This window comes from Eptatretus burgeri, chromosome 4, assembly GCF_056783735.1.
Source record: "Eptatretus burgeri isolate ZD-2024b chromosome 4, Ebu_testis_v1, whole genome shotgun sequence".
Lineage (NCBI taxonomy): Eukaryota > Metazoa > Chordata > Myxini > Myxiniformes > Myxinidae > Eptatretus > Eptatretus burgeri.
In genome coordinates, this window is record NC_140964.1 from 117,092,956 (window position 1) to 117,106,605 (window position 13,650).

At 41.6% G+C, this 13,650-nt stretch overlaps 1 long non-coding RNA gene across 1 annotated transcript in view; it reads left to right on the forward strand.

The window, feature by feature from the left end:
• The first annotated feature begins 2,152 nt into the window (after nucleotides 1-2,152).
• Nucleotides 2,153-13,650, forward strand: part of LOC147028949 (uncharacterized) — a 36,308-nt gene continuing 24,810 nt past the window's right edge. Inside the window, exons 1-2 of the long non-coding RNA XR_015057780.1 lie at nucleotides 2,153-4,644; nucleotides 10,070-10,186. This is a non-coding gene — a long non-coding RNA (uncharacterized LOC147028949). The remainder of the gene's footprint in view (nucleotides 4,645-10,069; nucleotides 10,187-13,650) is intronic.

A 13,650-nucleotide genomic window follows, 5' to 3' on the forward strand; every position in this document is an offset into this window, starting at 1 on the left:
GTTATTATACAACTCAGAAACAGCTCAGCTCAAAAACGAGGTTTTTCAGAAGAGGAAGAACTTCATTTGGTGACGTCACTTCCGGACTTCCGGTTCAGGGATCGGCGCATGTGGACGGCTGGGTGGCGAGCTCTCCTTGCAGTCCTTCCAAAGCGTTTTGTGTGTTTTGTTGTCGAGATTTGTGTCAGGGGCTGTGGAACTGTACTTATTTATTTATTTATTTAAATGTTCGTAACAGTTTTAACGGGTATTTGAGTTAGTTTATTAAAAGGAGCGGGGGGAGGCCTGATGATAAGTTTAGCATGAAGTCAGTTTGGGCCTTGCAAATATGGAGGTGAAAAAGGGTATAAATAGAGACCGAAGGAGAAAGGAAGAGGAGTAGGTAAAATGTAATCAATGCTCAATGTGGGCCATGTCAACAATAGGGGAAGCAGAGGGTTGTTATTGTTGTAGGAAGTGTGAGGAAAGCATCCACTTGAGGATAGTTATTACAAGGTTGAAGGAACATCGATCACATCGATCACATCGAACATTGAACACATCGATAATTTGCAGCAAGTAGCAGAATGTGAGAAATTTGTAGATAATGGTTGGTTACAGTTGTGGACTGAGGTTGTTGAGGATATTGGAAATGTTGATGGTGCAACGGGGGCAGGCAGTGGCGACAGTACGACGGGGACATGCAGTGGTGACTGTACGACGGGGGCAGGCAGTGGTGACGGTGCGACGGGAGCAGGCAGTGGTGATGGTAATGATAAAAGTAACGATACTTTTAAGCAAGGATCCCGATATGGTGGAGGAGGTAGAAGTCAGGGAGCATTTATGAGCAAGTGACCATATCATTGTGTGTGCAAAGATTATGTGAAGGGTTAGAGTTCAGGATAATAGGGGAAGGCTATTGGAATTCAGGAAGGCAAATGTTGAGGGTATGAGGAGAGAATTGGGTGATGTCGATTGGAAGACTCCAACAACAGGAAAATCAGCACCAGAGAAATGGGAAACCTTTAATGACCAAATATGTGGAGTGCAGTGTAAGTGCATTCCAATGAGATGTAAAACTCGAAGCATAAAGAGGCCACAGTGCTTGAGCAGTGAGATAAGGAACACCAATAAGAGAAGCAGAAAGCGTTTATTTGGTTTAAAATAACAGGACTGGAGTTAGATTTATATCACTATCGGAGTAAACAGAGGCAAGTTAAGAAAATAACTCGGCAAGCCAAAAGAGAGGATGAGAAGGACATTATTAACAATATTAAAATAATAGCAAGGCTTTCTTGAAGTATATCAGAGGAAAACAACAGGTTAGGACCAGTGTGGGCCCATTGAGGAATAGCACCAGGAGAGTGGTTAGTGATGAAAGTGAGATGGCAGGATCATTAAACAAGGTATTTTTCTTCGAATTTTACACAAGAACAGTCAGTAGAATTTCCAATAGCTAAGAGTTTGTATCAAGGAAGTAAGGAAGGGCTTTTACAGAAGATCAAGGTAGGAATGGGGGAAGTAAAGGAACAGCTAGGAAATCTAAGAGAAGGTAAGGCGACCAGTCCAGATAATATGCACCCGAGAGTATTGATGGAGGTGGCTGAGCAGGTAAGCGAGATGTTAACGGATATTTTCAATAGTTCTCTGGAGTCAGGGCAGGTACTGGAGGATTAGAGAGTAGCAAATGTAAGACCATTATTTAAGAAAGCATCCAGAGAAAAATTGGGAAACTATAGACCTATTAGTTTGACTTCAGTTGTGGGGAAGGTGTTGGAAACATTAATTAAGGACCGCATGAGGAACTGTTTTAACAAATACAAACTAACTTTATGTCGTCAGAATGGAATTACCAAAGGTAGTTCCTATCTTACAAATCTTTTAGAGTTCTATGAAGCAGTGTCTGATTGCGTGGATGATGGAAAGGCGGTCGAAGAATAAGTGCATAACAATGATGAATTTTAAGAAGCCATTTGATGAGGTACCACATCGGAGGTTGTTAGCCAAAGTGAGGGCTTGTTGAGTGGCTGGTCAGGTAGGTAATTGGATTGCAAACTGGCTTCGTGGTCGGAAGCAGAGAGTGGCTGTGAGTGGGATTATGTCTTGCTGGGAGGATGTAAGTCGCTGGGTATCTCAGGGATCAGAACTCGGACCATTACTTTACATTATTTACATCAACGATTTGGATAATATGGTAAAGAGTAAGCTTTCCAAATTTGCAGATGACACAAAGCTTGGAGCTGAGGTGGATAGCAGAGGGTTGTTGATCAGATTCAGGAAAGTATTGGTACTTGTATAGATTGGGCGAAAGATTGGCAGATGCAATTTAACCTGAGCAAGTGTCTGGTGTTGGGGATGGGGAAGAACAATGAAAATAGAGATTACATGATGCAAGAGGTAATTTTGGAGCGTATCACACAGGAGAATGATCTCGGGGTGGTAACAGATATTGGAGGTAAGCAAGCAGCACAATGCCAGGCAGCTATAGGTAGAGCAAATAGGGTTTTAGTTGTATTTGGAGAGGGATCATTCACAAATCAAAAGAGGTGGTGTTGACATTGGACAGGAATTTAGTGAGGGCCACATCTAGAATATTGCATGCAGTTTTTGGTCACCACAACTCATGAAGGACATAGATGCCATAGAGAGGGTTCAGCGCAGGGCTACTAGATTGATTCCGGGCCTAGCTAGACTCAGCTATGAGGAGCGGATGAAGGAGACAGGGCTTTCTTCACTTGAAAGGAGGCGGTTACGAGGAGATATGATGGAGATGTTTAAGATGATGAAAGGTATCGATAAAATAAGTGCAGATTAATTTTTCAACAGAGTAGGCACTTATAGGACCAGGGGCCATATCCTGAGAGTAAAGAAGAGAGTTAAGACGGTAGCAAGGCAGGGGACTTTCACTCAGAGAATAGTTAATGCATGGAATGGCCTCCCTGGAAATGTAGTGGCAGCAGAAAAAGTAGATAAGTTGAAATTAGAATTGTATAGGTACCTGGAAGTTATGGAGATAGAGGGGTATAGGGAGGTTGACATGACTTTTTGGTAGTTTGAGCATTGTTGGGTGATTGTGTGCATTTGTACAGAGTGCTGTTGGTGGGGGTCTTGTGAAGGGGGTTTGGTTGATGTGTGTTTTTAACCAAGCCCATGGACCCTCCCTTGAGGGGGAAAAATAATACAAAAACTATATAAACTAAAAACAAATAAAAAAAAAACAAACAAAAAAACCAAACAATTATTTCATAAATTCAAAACTTTTTTTTGGCATTTTATTCCTTGGATCTTTTGTAGATAAATTAGTATGGTGTTTGATCAGGCATGATGGGCTGAATGGCCTCCACCTGTGTTCGATTTCCTTCTATTTCGTTGTTATTTCACAACTCACTCAGATTGATGGAGCACGAATAACTCGCTCAGGATGACGGAGCATGAACAACGTGCTCTGAATGATGGAACATGAACCACTCAATCTGAATGACATGGTGCGGAAACAGCCTTCACAGTGGGTGAACAATTCGCTCAGTATTACATAGCATGGTACTGCGGTTGATGAGATGGCACTGGTCAAGTGGCTTAAGCATTCAAGCAAGCACTCCAATTATATGGTTGACAATGAATGGCTGAACAGGCTTTCGCTGCATACCATCAAGGATCCCTTTAACTTTAAAGCTGGTCTTCACTGCCCACAGAGCAGTTAAAGAAAAAAAATGAATTTGTTAAAATAATGACTTTATCCACAGAATAGTTACTTTGAATGTAAAACTACCAGGGAGACATCGCAGTTTAATCGCCCGTGATATAAACATTGCAGATCGTCCGTCACATTGCCTGCTCCTCTGTGCAAACGTCACGTGAGGCATTGGTTCGCAGTCTGCGCAAATGTTATAACTTTATTTTAAAACGTCCGTTTTTCACCAGATTTGCTTTGATTTCTTTCAGAGCACCTCGTGATACCTCTGAAAATATAGGCACAGATCTGGCAAAGGTTATGAATAAGCAGTCAATCTGGGGGACAGTGTGCGATGTCAAGCAGTGAATGCATTAAATCACTAAGCTCAATGAAGCTGGTTAATTTGGCACATTCCTAAATGTTTTGATCATGCAATATAATTCTCCAAACATTAGAAAAAGTTACCTTTCATGCTTTGGGAATTTCACATTTTCTTGTGTATATATGGAGGATGAGGGAACATATTCTCACTTGCTTAGAGTAAAGAGGTTTATCGGTTGAATTGTAAGACTCGTTATTTCTTTAAAATTTAAGATTTCACTCCAGATTTCAACACTTATTTAGTCTGAAAGTGATCCAATCCTCAAAACCGAAATAATATTTTGATGACACACTTTAATTAGTCCGTGAGAGTAGATCGTGGAAAATCATATCATATAAGGCATGAAATTTCTCGAAGCTCCTCATTTGAAAACTACAGCAATTACAAAAGTAAAGTATACAGCGATTTGTAGTCAGGATGAACAGGCATTCATTAATATCAGTGAGGAAAGTGAAAAAAAAACTTTATGGTGAATAAATTTTGTGGCCTGTTCCAGGTCAAGGCATGGTTGGTCAAGGCATGGTTGGTCAAGGCATGGTTGGTCAAGGCATGGTTGGTCAAGGCATAGTTGAGCAAGCCAAAAAACATGGTGACTTCAGACCCCTGCGAGGTAACCCAGGAAATACCTTTATACCACAAGTAGAGTGAGGTGGCTGACGATGGCCTGATAAACACCCCCACTTTCTCACCCTCCTCGCTCCCCCACCCCTCCCTCTCTTCTCTCTTCCCCCACTCCTCCCCCTCTTCCCCCACCCCTCTCTCTCCCCCCACCCCTCTCTCTCCCCCACCCCTCCCTCTCCCCCACCCCTCCCTCTCCCCCACCCCTCCCTCTCTCTCTCCCCCCACCCTCCCTCTTCCCCCTCCCTCCCCTCACCTCTCTCTTTCTCCCTCTACCTCCAAACTCTTTGCCCCACCCTTCTCCTTCTCTCCTCTATCCCCCCCTCCCACCCTCAGTATTCCCATGAGCAAAGTGACAGGGTGTGTGTGTGTGTGTGTGTGTGTGTGTGTGTGTGTGTGTGTGTGTGTGTGTGTGTGTGTGTGTGTGTGTGTGTGTGTGTGTGTGTGTGTGTGCGTGCGCCACAGGTGGACACTTATCCAAGCAAGATATTCTCGTTTTGTATTTTTATATACATTTCTGAAATGTGTATAATTTGTTTTTTACTTGTAAGTTTTGGGTTATGATGTGTAAATAAAGATGGAAGAACTGATTTAATGCAATTTAATTTTAGGCTCGAAGGCAACAAATGTTGAAAATTTTGAAAAGGCAGTGTACACTTTCTATAGGCACTGTATTCATGTACATACATATATATATATATATATATATATATATATATATATATATATATATATATATATATATATATTTCAGTTGATGAGAGCACAACAAAAAGCTTTAGAATTGACTTTGTTGGTGGGTGTCTATAAGAACATATACGGAGATATATATATATATATATATATATATATATATATATATATATATATATATATATATATATATATATATATATATATATATATATATATATATATATATATATATATATATATATATATATATATTTCAGTTGATGAGAGCACAACAAAAAGCTTTAGAATTGACTTTGTTGGTGGGTGTCTATAAGAACATATACGGAGATAGATATATATATATATATATATATATATATATATATATATATATATATATATATATATATATATGTATATATATATATATATGTATATATATATATATATGTATATATATATATATATGTATATATATATGTATATATATATGTATATATGTATATATATATGTATATATATATATGTATATATATATATATATATATATATATATATATATATATATATATATATATATATATATATATAAATATATATATATATATATATATATATATATACCGGGCGTAGTGGCGTGCACCTGTAATCCAGCTACTCGGAGGCGTGGGTTGGAGGATCGCTTGAGGACGGGGGCTCTGCACTGGGCAGGGTGTAGAGCAGCCCGGAATCATGGCGAAACCCAAATCCTGATCCCTGTGTCGTAAAAGGCGTCCAGGGTTGCGTCAGGAAGGGCATCCGGCATAAAACCTGTGCCAAATCAGTATGCGGATCATAACGGATGATCTGCTGTGGCGACCCCTCACGGGAGCAGCCGAAAGACGAACAACAACATATGTAGAAAAATGTATATGTATATACATATATATATATATATATATATATATATATATATATATACATATATATATATATATATGTATATATATATATGTATATATATATACATATATATATATACATATATATATATATATATGTATATATATATATGTATATATATATACATATATATATATACATATATATATATATATATATATATATATATATTGTTACAGATTTGGAAGCCTCTTGCACACAGACAGTCAGCAGTCCCAAGTTTAGTTATTTCGTTAAGTATGTGTGTATCGTTAGAATCCATACCCTGTGTCTAACGGGAATTTCATGTGTGCGCTGCAAGTCATTTTGTAGTTAGTTTTTTTTTTTAAATTCCCCAACAACAACATTCCACCACCTGCTTCGTTCCGCCACCCAACCAAACCTTCGCACACCGACTCCATTATCAACGTGTTTTTGGCTGAAGGCGTGGGCGGAGCCTCCATCACCTCAGATCAAGACTCCGCTCTGAAGAAGGGCAGGGAAGGGAGTGTTTCCTCCAGCCTATGGACGAAAAGCGAGCAAAGCCGAGGCACTCCAGCCAATGGGAAGCCAGAAGGTCAGAAACAACTGCAGAGCCTCTTTGGGGAGCCGGCCACCGACACGCCACCCGTCCAATGGGAGGCAGAGTTACCTCAGGACGGATCCCTCCCACCTCGCAGGAGGGGTTGAACAATTGTCGGTGCGATCTGTCAGGGTTGTCTCGTCTGGTCTGGTCTGCTGGCCGTCCTCCGTCTTGATGCTGGCTGGTGTCTGCCACATCGTCTTGGTTCCTTGGCACTTGGTGTGAGGTTGTGCGTGTGGGTTCGAGTCCCACCATGGTGGTTGGTGCGTCTGATCTTCCCAAGCCCTTCCACAAGAATCCCGAGCTCCACAAGGGCAGGTCGGCAAGCCATGCGAACGCGGCCAGGTACCAGCAGAACTCTGACCTCCAGCCTGTCTCTCCTCTTGGCTGCGAGGGTCGAAATAAAGATAATCTGGGTCCATTTTATTTTGGTGTGTGTGTGTGTCTGTGGTGGCGCCGTCCTATATGTAGAAATCGTATAAGTGTTGATTGCTCATTGTACATTTTCCTGCATATTTGTGATTAAGTCTTCTCTGTGTCTCCCTCCCTATTATAAATAACCCCCTGTTGGATGTGTCAGCTCGTTGCCTGTCATTTCTGTCGTTGACCCAGCACGGTTCGGGCTTGAGAATTAGGAAGGCTGTTTGTGCTGTCAATTTGTCATTTGTTCCGGCGCGGCTTTGGTAACTTCTCCTTGGTTACGCTGGATCCGAGTCGGTAACAGCGACTCGGTTCGAACAAAGTCGGCTGAGTGTGTGGCTTCCCCGGTAGTTAGAAGGCGTGGGTACTTAGGGAAATTGGAATTAGACAAGTGGACCCTACCTCACGCCGTCAAAATATTGGCGACCACGGTCCTTTAAGCGACCCGTCGACTCCGGAGTTATCCGGGGTGACGACTTTCCAATTCCGGTGTTTGGTGGGAGACGCCCAACTGCTCCATCTAGCGGTCGTCCTCGCCACCAAACCCCGGCCCACAACAATATATATATATATATATATATATATATATATATATATATATATATATATATATATATATATATATACATACATATATATATATATATACACATACATACATACATACATATAGAGTATAAGTGTGTGTGTTTTTCCTGACATCTTTGGTGCTTTCTCTTTCACATCTCTTCATGCAGTCTTTCTCTCACTTCTTTCTACCTTTTCACATTTCTCTTTATTCAGGCTCATTCTTACTTTTTCCATTCTTTTTGTTAATATTCCTGTCTTTTACTCTTAACTTCTGTCCTTTATCTACCTGTCTCTGGAGAAGTGAATTCTTGTTCAAAAGAAAATTGGATAAGACTCACTTTGCTGTGCCTGGATGGGTTTGAGGGCTCGAGGAGCAGCAGCTGAAACATAAATCCTTTACAGGTTACTCCTGCTGACTGCATATTTGCTCTTTGCTTATTCAGGTTCCTTATGATGACTCCAATGCAGTGTTTGGTGTTTCACTTTATTTTATCATTATTGTGGTGATACTTCACACTGGGTCAAATTTATCCTGAAATATTTTTTGGAGCATTTTTGTTTATACATAGTCAAATGAAATGCTTAAAATTATTTCACACTGTTCCTTTTATCCCATCACTTTAGTTTCAATTAAGTTTAGTCCGAATGCCTAAAGTACATCTTCAAGTACCGGACGTTCCTATAACTCAAAGCACGACCGTATGCTTTTTTATCAAACAACCTTCATTGTGAAGAATTTCCAGTCTTGCACAGGATTAAGCGTGGGAGTCAGGAGCAAAATGGTGTGTTTGTGTTTCATGTGTTCAACACGGGGAACTTGGCAAACGCCAAACACACCCATGTGACAGTCAAAGTCAATACGTGTGCACACTCGCCCTTTCACACGCTCAAACAGCAGGGAAAATCATCCCAGCCTTGTCAAAGGTGGAGAACAACACGAACCGGAGACTCTATTGCGACCAGTCATTTTGCTAAGGGGTTTTTTTTTTTAGGTCTAATCCTCAATAAATGAAACACATAGAATCTGCTGCAAAAAAAAAAATAGAAATAAAAAAAAAGGATGGAAATTTTCCTGGTCAACCTGGGAATCTCTGGTCCATATGTGCCTCAACTGGAATAACAATTTCCTTGGCAGCATTAGTTAAACGGATTTTCTTTGCTGTTTTTGTTGTATCTTTTACAATGGACAGCTTGAAGCATCTTGCAGGAAAGATCTTTCAGTTGACTTTTTGGAGTATGTGTTGTGAGATTGTTTGTCATTGGTAACAGACTGCTTGGATCATTAAGGTAGAGTTGCAAATATTTGTAACTATGAATATTGTTTCTTTTTTTATTTATTTATTTATTCGTCTGCAGCCTGTGGCTTCTTGGCTGCATCATTTTCGATGCCCCCCATTAACTAGTAAGCTGGTACTCATTTCACCAACCTCAGAAGGATGACAGGCTGAGCCAACCCACCTGGTGTTAATTCAACGGCGGAGGGAGAAGCTTGAACTCAAGACCCAAGCATCTCAAGCCAGCCACCTTAACCGTTAAGCCAACACCAGGCTTGTTATTTCATTGATGAGTAGATATGAAAGGAACACCTATTCTGTTAAAAGGAATTTGGGACACCCTACCTTTTCATGTCCCTCACAATTTTCCTCTTCAACCATGAACTATATTGAATGTCAACAGCTGCAATAGCACACCAGGGTGTGTAGGGAGATTACCTATTCTTTGGAGATCCTTAATGTGCCTGCTGGGTTTTTCCCACAGTCCAAGAGTGACGTTCACTAATTCTCTTGAGACTATCTCAGTTTTCAGAAGCTTTGAATAGAAATCCATAATATTGCTGTCATTCAGACAGATTTTATCTCAACCTCTGGAATGCTCATTCAGAATCTTCACCACAAGACCACCACCCCACCCCATAATCATATCCAATGCATTTAATAATTGCACCAATGATATATGATGTAAGCATTTTCTAGATCGATTGTGAATATTAAGCATAACTGAAGTGCATTTCAGCCTGTCAACCTCTTAGATTCTCAGAAGTATTTGAAACATGGAAAACACCATTATGTTTTCAGCTTGCCTTTAAATTTATATTTGCTGTTTGAGCCACTGATGACATCAAAACACCAAACTATCTTTAGATGAGCATTTCTCATCAACAATGGGGACACATTTAGCTTAGATAATTTAACAATCATTTTATTCATGGAAAAAAAATAATTCATATTCTTTAATGCTTTGTTCTTAGTGCCCTTTGAATATGAGCCTCGTTGACAAACATCCCCAGATGCTTCACCACACCAGTACATCAAAAGATATTGGGGAAATGAATACACACTGTGTATACCAACGTGTTGTATTTCAGGTAAGATGTGCATGATTTAATGCATTATCATGTAATGGAATGTGTAATGGGAATTGTAACTATGTGATAACACATTAAATCTTCTAGAGTGTAAAGTTTGATTCGTGATGTTGCATTGATGGGTTGATTAACTACTTGGATGCAACCGAGGTTGTGGATCTTCTGATGTGAATCCGTGACGAAGGTTGTGGATCGGCTGTTTGGAGAGGTTCTGGGCTGAAAGGATCGAAACCTCGAGGAAGAATGGTGCCCAGCTGAAGATCCGTGTGGTCAGGAATCTAGTCAGTTGCAGTTTAAGGCTCTTACTTTACGTAAGGAAACCACGTTTTGAGGTTAACAATTTAAATGAAGTTGAATATGGGCTGTTCTGAAATTAACATCATTTACAGCAATCCATTAAATTATATTACGTTTTAGTAATAGCTGATACTGTACAGTCTGTGTGTGTGTGTGTGTGTGTGTGTGTGTGTGTGTGTGTGTGTGTGTGTGTGTGTGTGTGTGTGTGTGTGTGTGTGTGTGTGTGTGTGTGTGTGTGTGTGTGTGTGTGTGTGTGTGTGTGTGTGTGTGTGTGTGTGTGTGTGTGTGTGTGTGTGTGTGTGTGGTGTGTGTGTGTGTTTTAGGTAACCATGGAATGGCCATTTTAGGAATAAATATGTTCAATAAATAAGTAGAATTCTGAGGAGAGATGGCAAAATTGGACTGCGAGTCCTGAAGCTCACCTGGATCAGGAACAACAGTCACTCAACCCCCCCCCCCACCCCAGATCCCCATTAGACCCTGATTTTTTTAATGGCATGAATAAACATTGGCACATCACTAGTGATGCATATTGTCATCAAGTTTCATCAAAATTGTGCGTGTAGTTTCTTAGAAGAAAGCAAATACCTATTTTGGGGGATCCAACAACACATCCCTCCCCCCCCCCCCCATATACCTCCATAATGGTGTAAATTTTGATGCGGTCAATATACCTTCATGAGGCATCAGATATGAAGCTTGTGATCAAGTTTCATCAACATCATGTGTTTGGTTCAAGAGATAATGACAGAGATGTTTACATACTGACTGACTGACTCACTGACTGACTTGTATGTAAATACTGCTCGATCGCATAAGCTCACCAGACTAAAGTGCAGATGAGCTAAAAACGAGACGTATGCATATGCATGATTTTGTGCATGTGTGTTTCATAAATGTAATACACCCATCAGAGATGGGGAATCCCCCGCCATTGAAACATTTTTTTTCAAGATGGGCGCCCCAGTCGGCCATCTTGGATCCGGCCACGGCCAAAATCAATAGGGTTCTTCCTTTTTAGGTGGTACATGTGTGACCCAAATTTCAAATCGATATGGCGAACAGTTTATGAGTTATCACACTCACAGGTATAAATATTGACGCCCAGCCAGCCGGACAGATGGACGGACGACCCGGGTGACAACAATATCCCCCTTCCGCCACGCGGTGGGGGATAAAAATCAGAAACATCATAGGGAAGCATAAAGAGCGAGTCTGTCTGTTTGTTTGTTTGTTGAATGTAAAACATATTTATGCTCCGCACATGTTTTGCCTCATGCATATTCATGTTTTCCCTCATGCGTATTTATGCTCAGCCCATGTGTTGCATCACCTCTGCTGCAAGGCATTGTCCTGTCTGGTGGGACATATGCATGTATCTGGAAAAGACACGATTTTTACTGTCACATTTGTAGTATTTTAAGTTTAAAACAAAGTGATTTAAAACTCTGCAAGTGTTGGTTAAATTGCCTGGAGCATTGTGATTCAAGAATCGGGAAATGTATGATTCCAGGATAGCCTTGTCAAGTCTGTCTCTGGAGTATGCTCTCCCATTCCATCCCTTCCCTCATTTCAAATGGCACCACAGGTGATTCCGATTGAGAGAAGGCCGAATGCCTCACTTCTGTGTTTGCTTTAAAATTGTATTCTCTCTCTCTCTCTCTCTCTCTCTCTCTCTCTCTCTCTCTCTCTCTCTCTCTCTCTCTCTCTCTCTCTCTCTCTCTCTCTCTCTCTCTCTCTCTCTCTCTCTCTCTCTCTCTCTCTCTCTCTCTCTCTCTCTCTCTCTCTCTCTCTCTCTCTCTCTCTCTCTCTCTCTCTCTCTCTCTCTCTCTCGTGTTCTCTCTCTCTCTCTCTCTCTCTCTCTCTGTGTCTCTCTGTGTCTCTCTGTGTCTCTCTGTGTCTCTCTGTGTCTCTCTGTGTCTCTCTGTGTCTCTCTGTGTCTCTCTGTGTCTCTCTGTGTCTCTCTGTGTCTCTCTGTGTCTCTCTGTGTCTCTCTGTGTCTCTCTGTGTCTCTCTGTGTCTCTCTGTGTCTCTCTGTGTCTCTCTGTGTCTCTCTGTGTCTCTCTGTGTCTCTCTGTGTCTCTCTGTGTCTCTCTGTGTCTCTCTGTGTCTCTCTGTGTCTCTCTGTGTCTCTCTGTGTCTCTCTGTGTCTCTCTGTGTCTCTCTGTGTCTCTCTGTGTCTCTCTGTGTCTCTCTGTGTCTCTCTGTGTCTCTCTGTGTCTCTCTGTGTCTCTCTGTGTCTCTCTGTGTCTCTCTGTGTCTCTCTGTGTCTCTCTGTGTCTCTCTGTGTCTCTCTGTGTCTCTCTGTGTCTCTCTGTGTCTCTCTGTGTCTCTCTGTGTCTCTCTGTGTCTCTCTGTGTCTCTCTGTGTCTCTCTGTGTCTCTCTGTGTCTCTCTGTGTCTCTCTGTGTCTCTCTGTGTCTCTCTGTGTCTCTCTGTGTCTCTCTGTGTCTCTCTGTGTCTCTCTGTGTCTCTCTGTGTCTCTCTGTGTCTCTCTGTGTCTCTCTGTGTCTCTCTGTGTCTCTCTGTGTCTCTCTGTGTCTCTCTGTGTCTCTCTGTGTCTCTCTCTCTCTCTCTCTCTCTCTCTTTCACTCTCCCTCTCTCTGTTTGTGTCTGTCTTTCTCTCTGCTCTCTCTTTCTCTCTCTCTTTCACTCTCCCTCTCTCTCTCTCTTTTTCTTTCTCTCTCTCTCTCTCTCTCTCTCTCTCTCTCTCTCTCTCTCTCTCTCTCTCTCTCTCTCTCTCTCTCTCTCTCTCTCTCTCTCTCTCTCTCTCTCTCTCTCTCTCTCTCTCTCTCTCTCTCTCTCTCTCTCTCTCTCTCTCTCTCTCTCTCTCTCTCTCTCTCTCTCTCTGTCTCTCTGTCTGTCTCTCTGTCTCTCTCTCTCTCTCTCCCTGTGTGTCCCTCTCTCTCTCCCTGTGTCTCCCTCTCTCTCTCCCTCTGTCTCTCTCTCTCTCTCTCTCTGTGTCTCTCTCTGTCTCTCTCTCTCTCTCTCTCTCTCTCTCTCTCTCTCTCTCTCTCTCTCTCTCTCTCTCTCTCTCTCTCTCTCTCTCTCTCTCTCTCTCTCTCTCTCTCTCTCTCTCTCTCTCTCTCTCTCTCTCTCTCTCTCTCTCTCTCTCTCTCTCTCTCTCTCTCTCTCTCTCTCTCTCTCTCTCTCTCTCTCTCTCTCTCT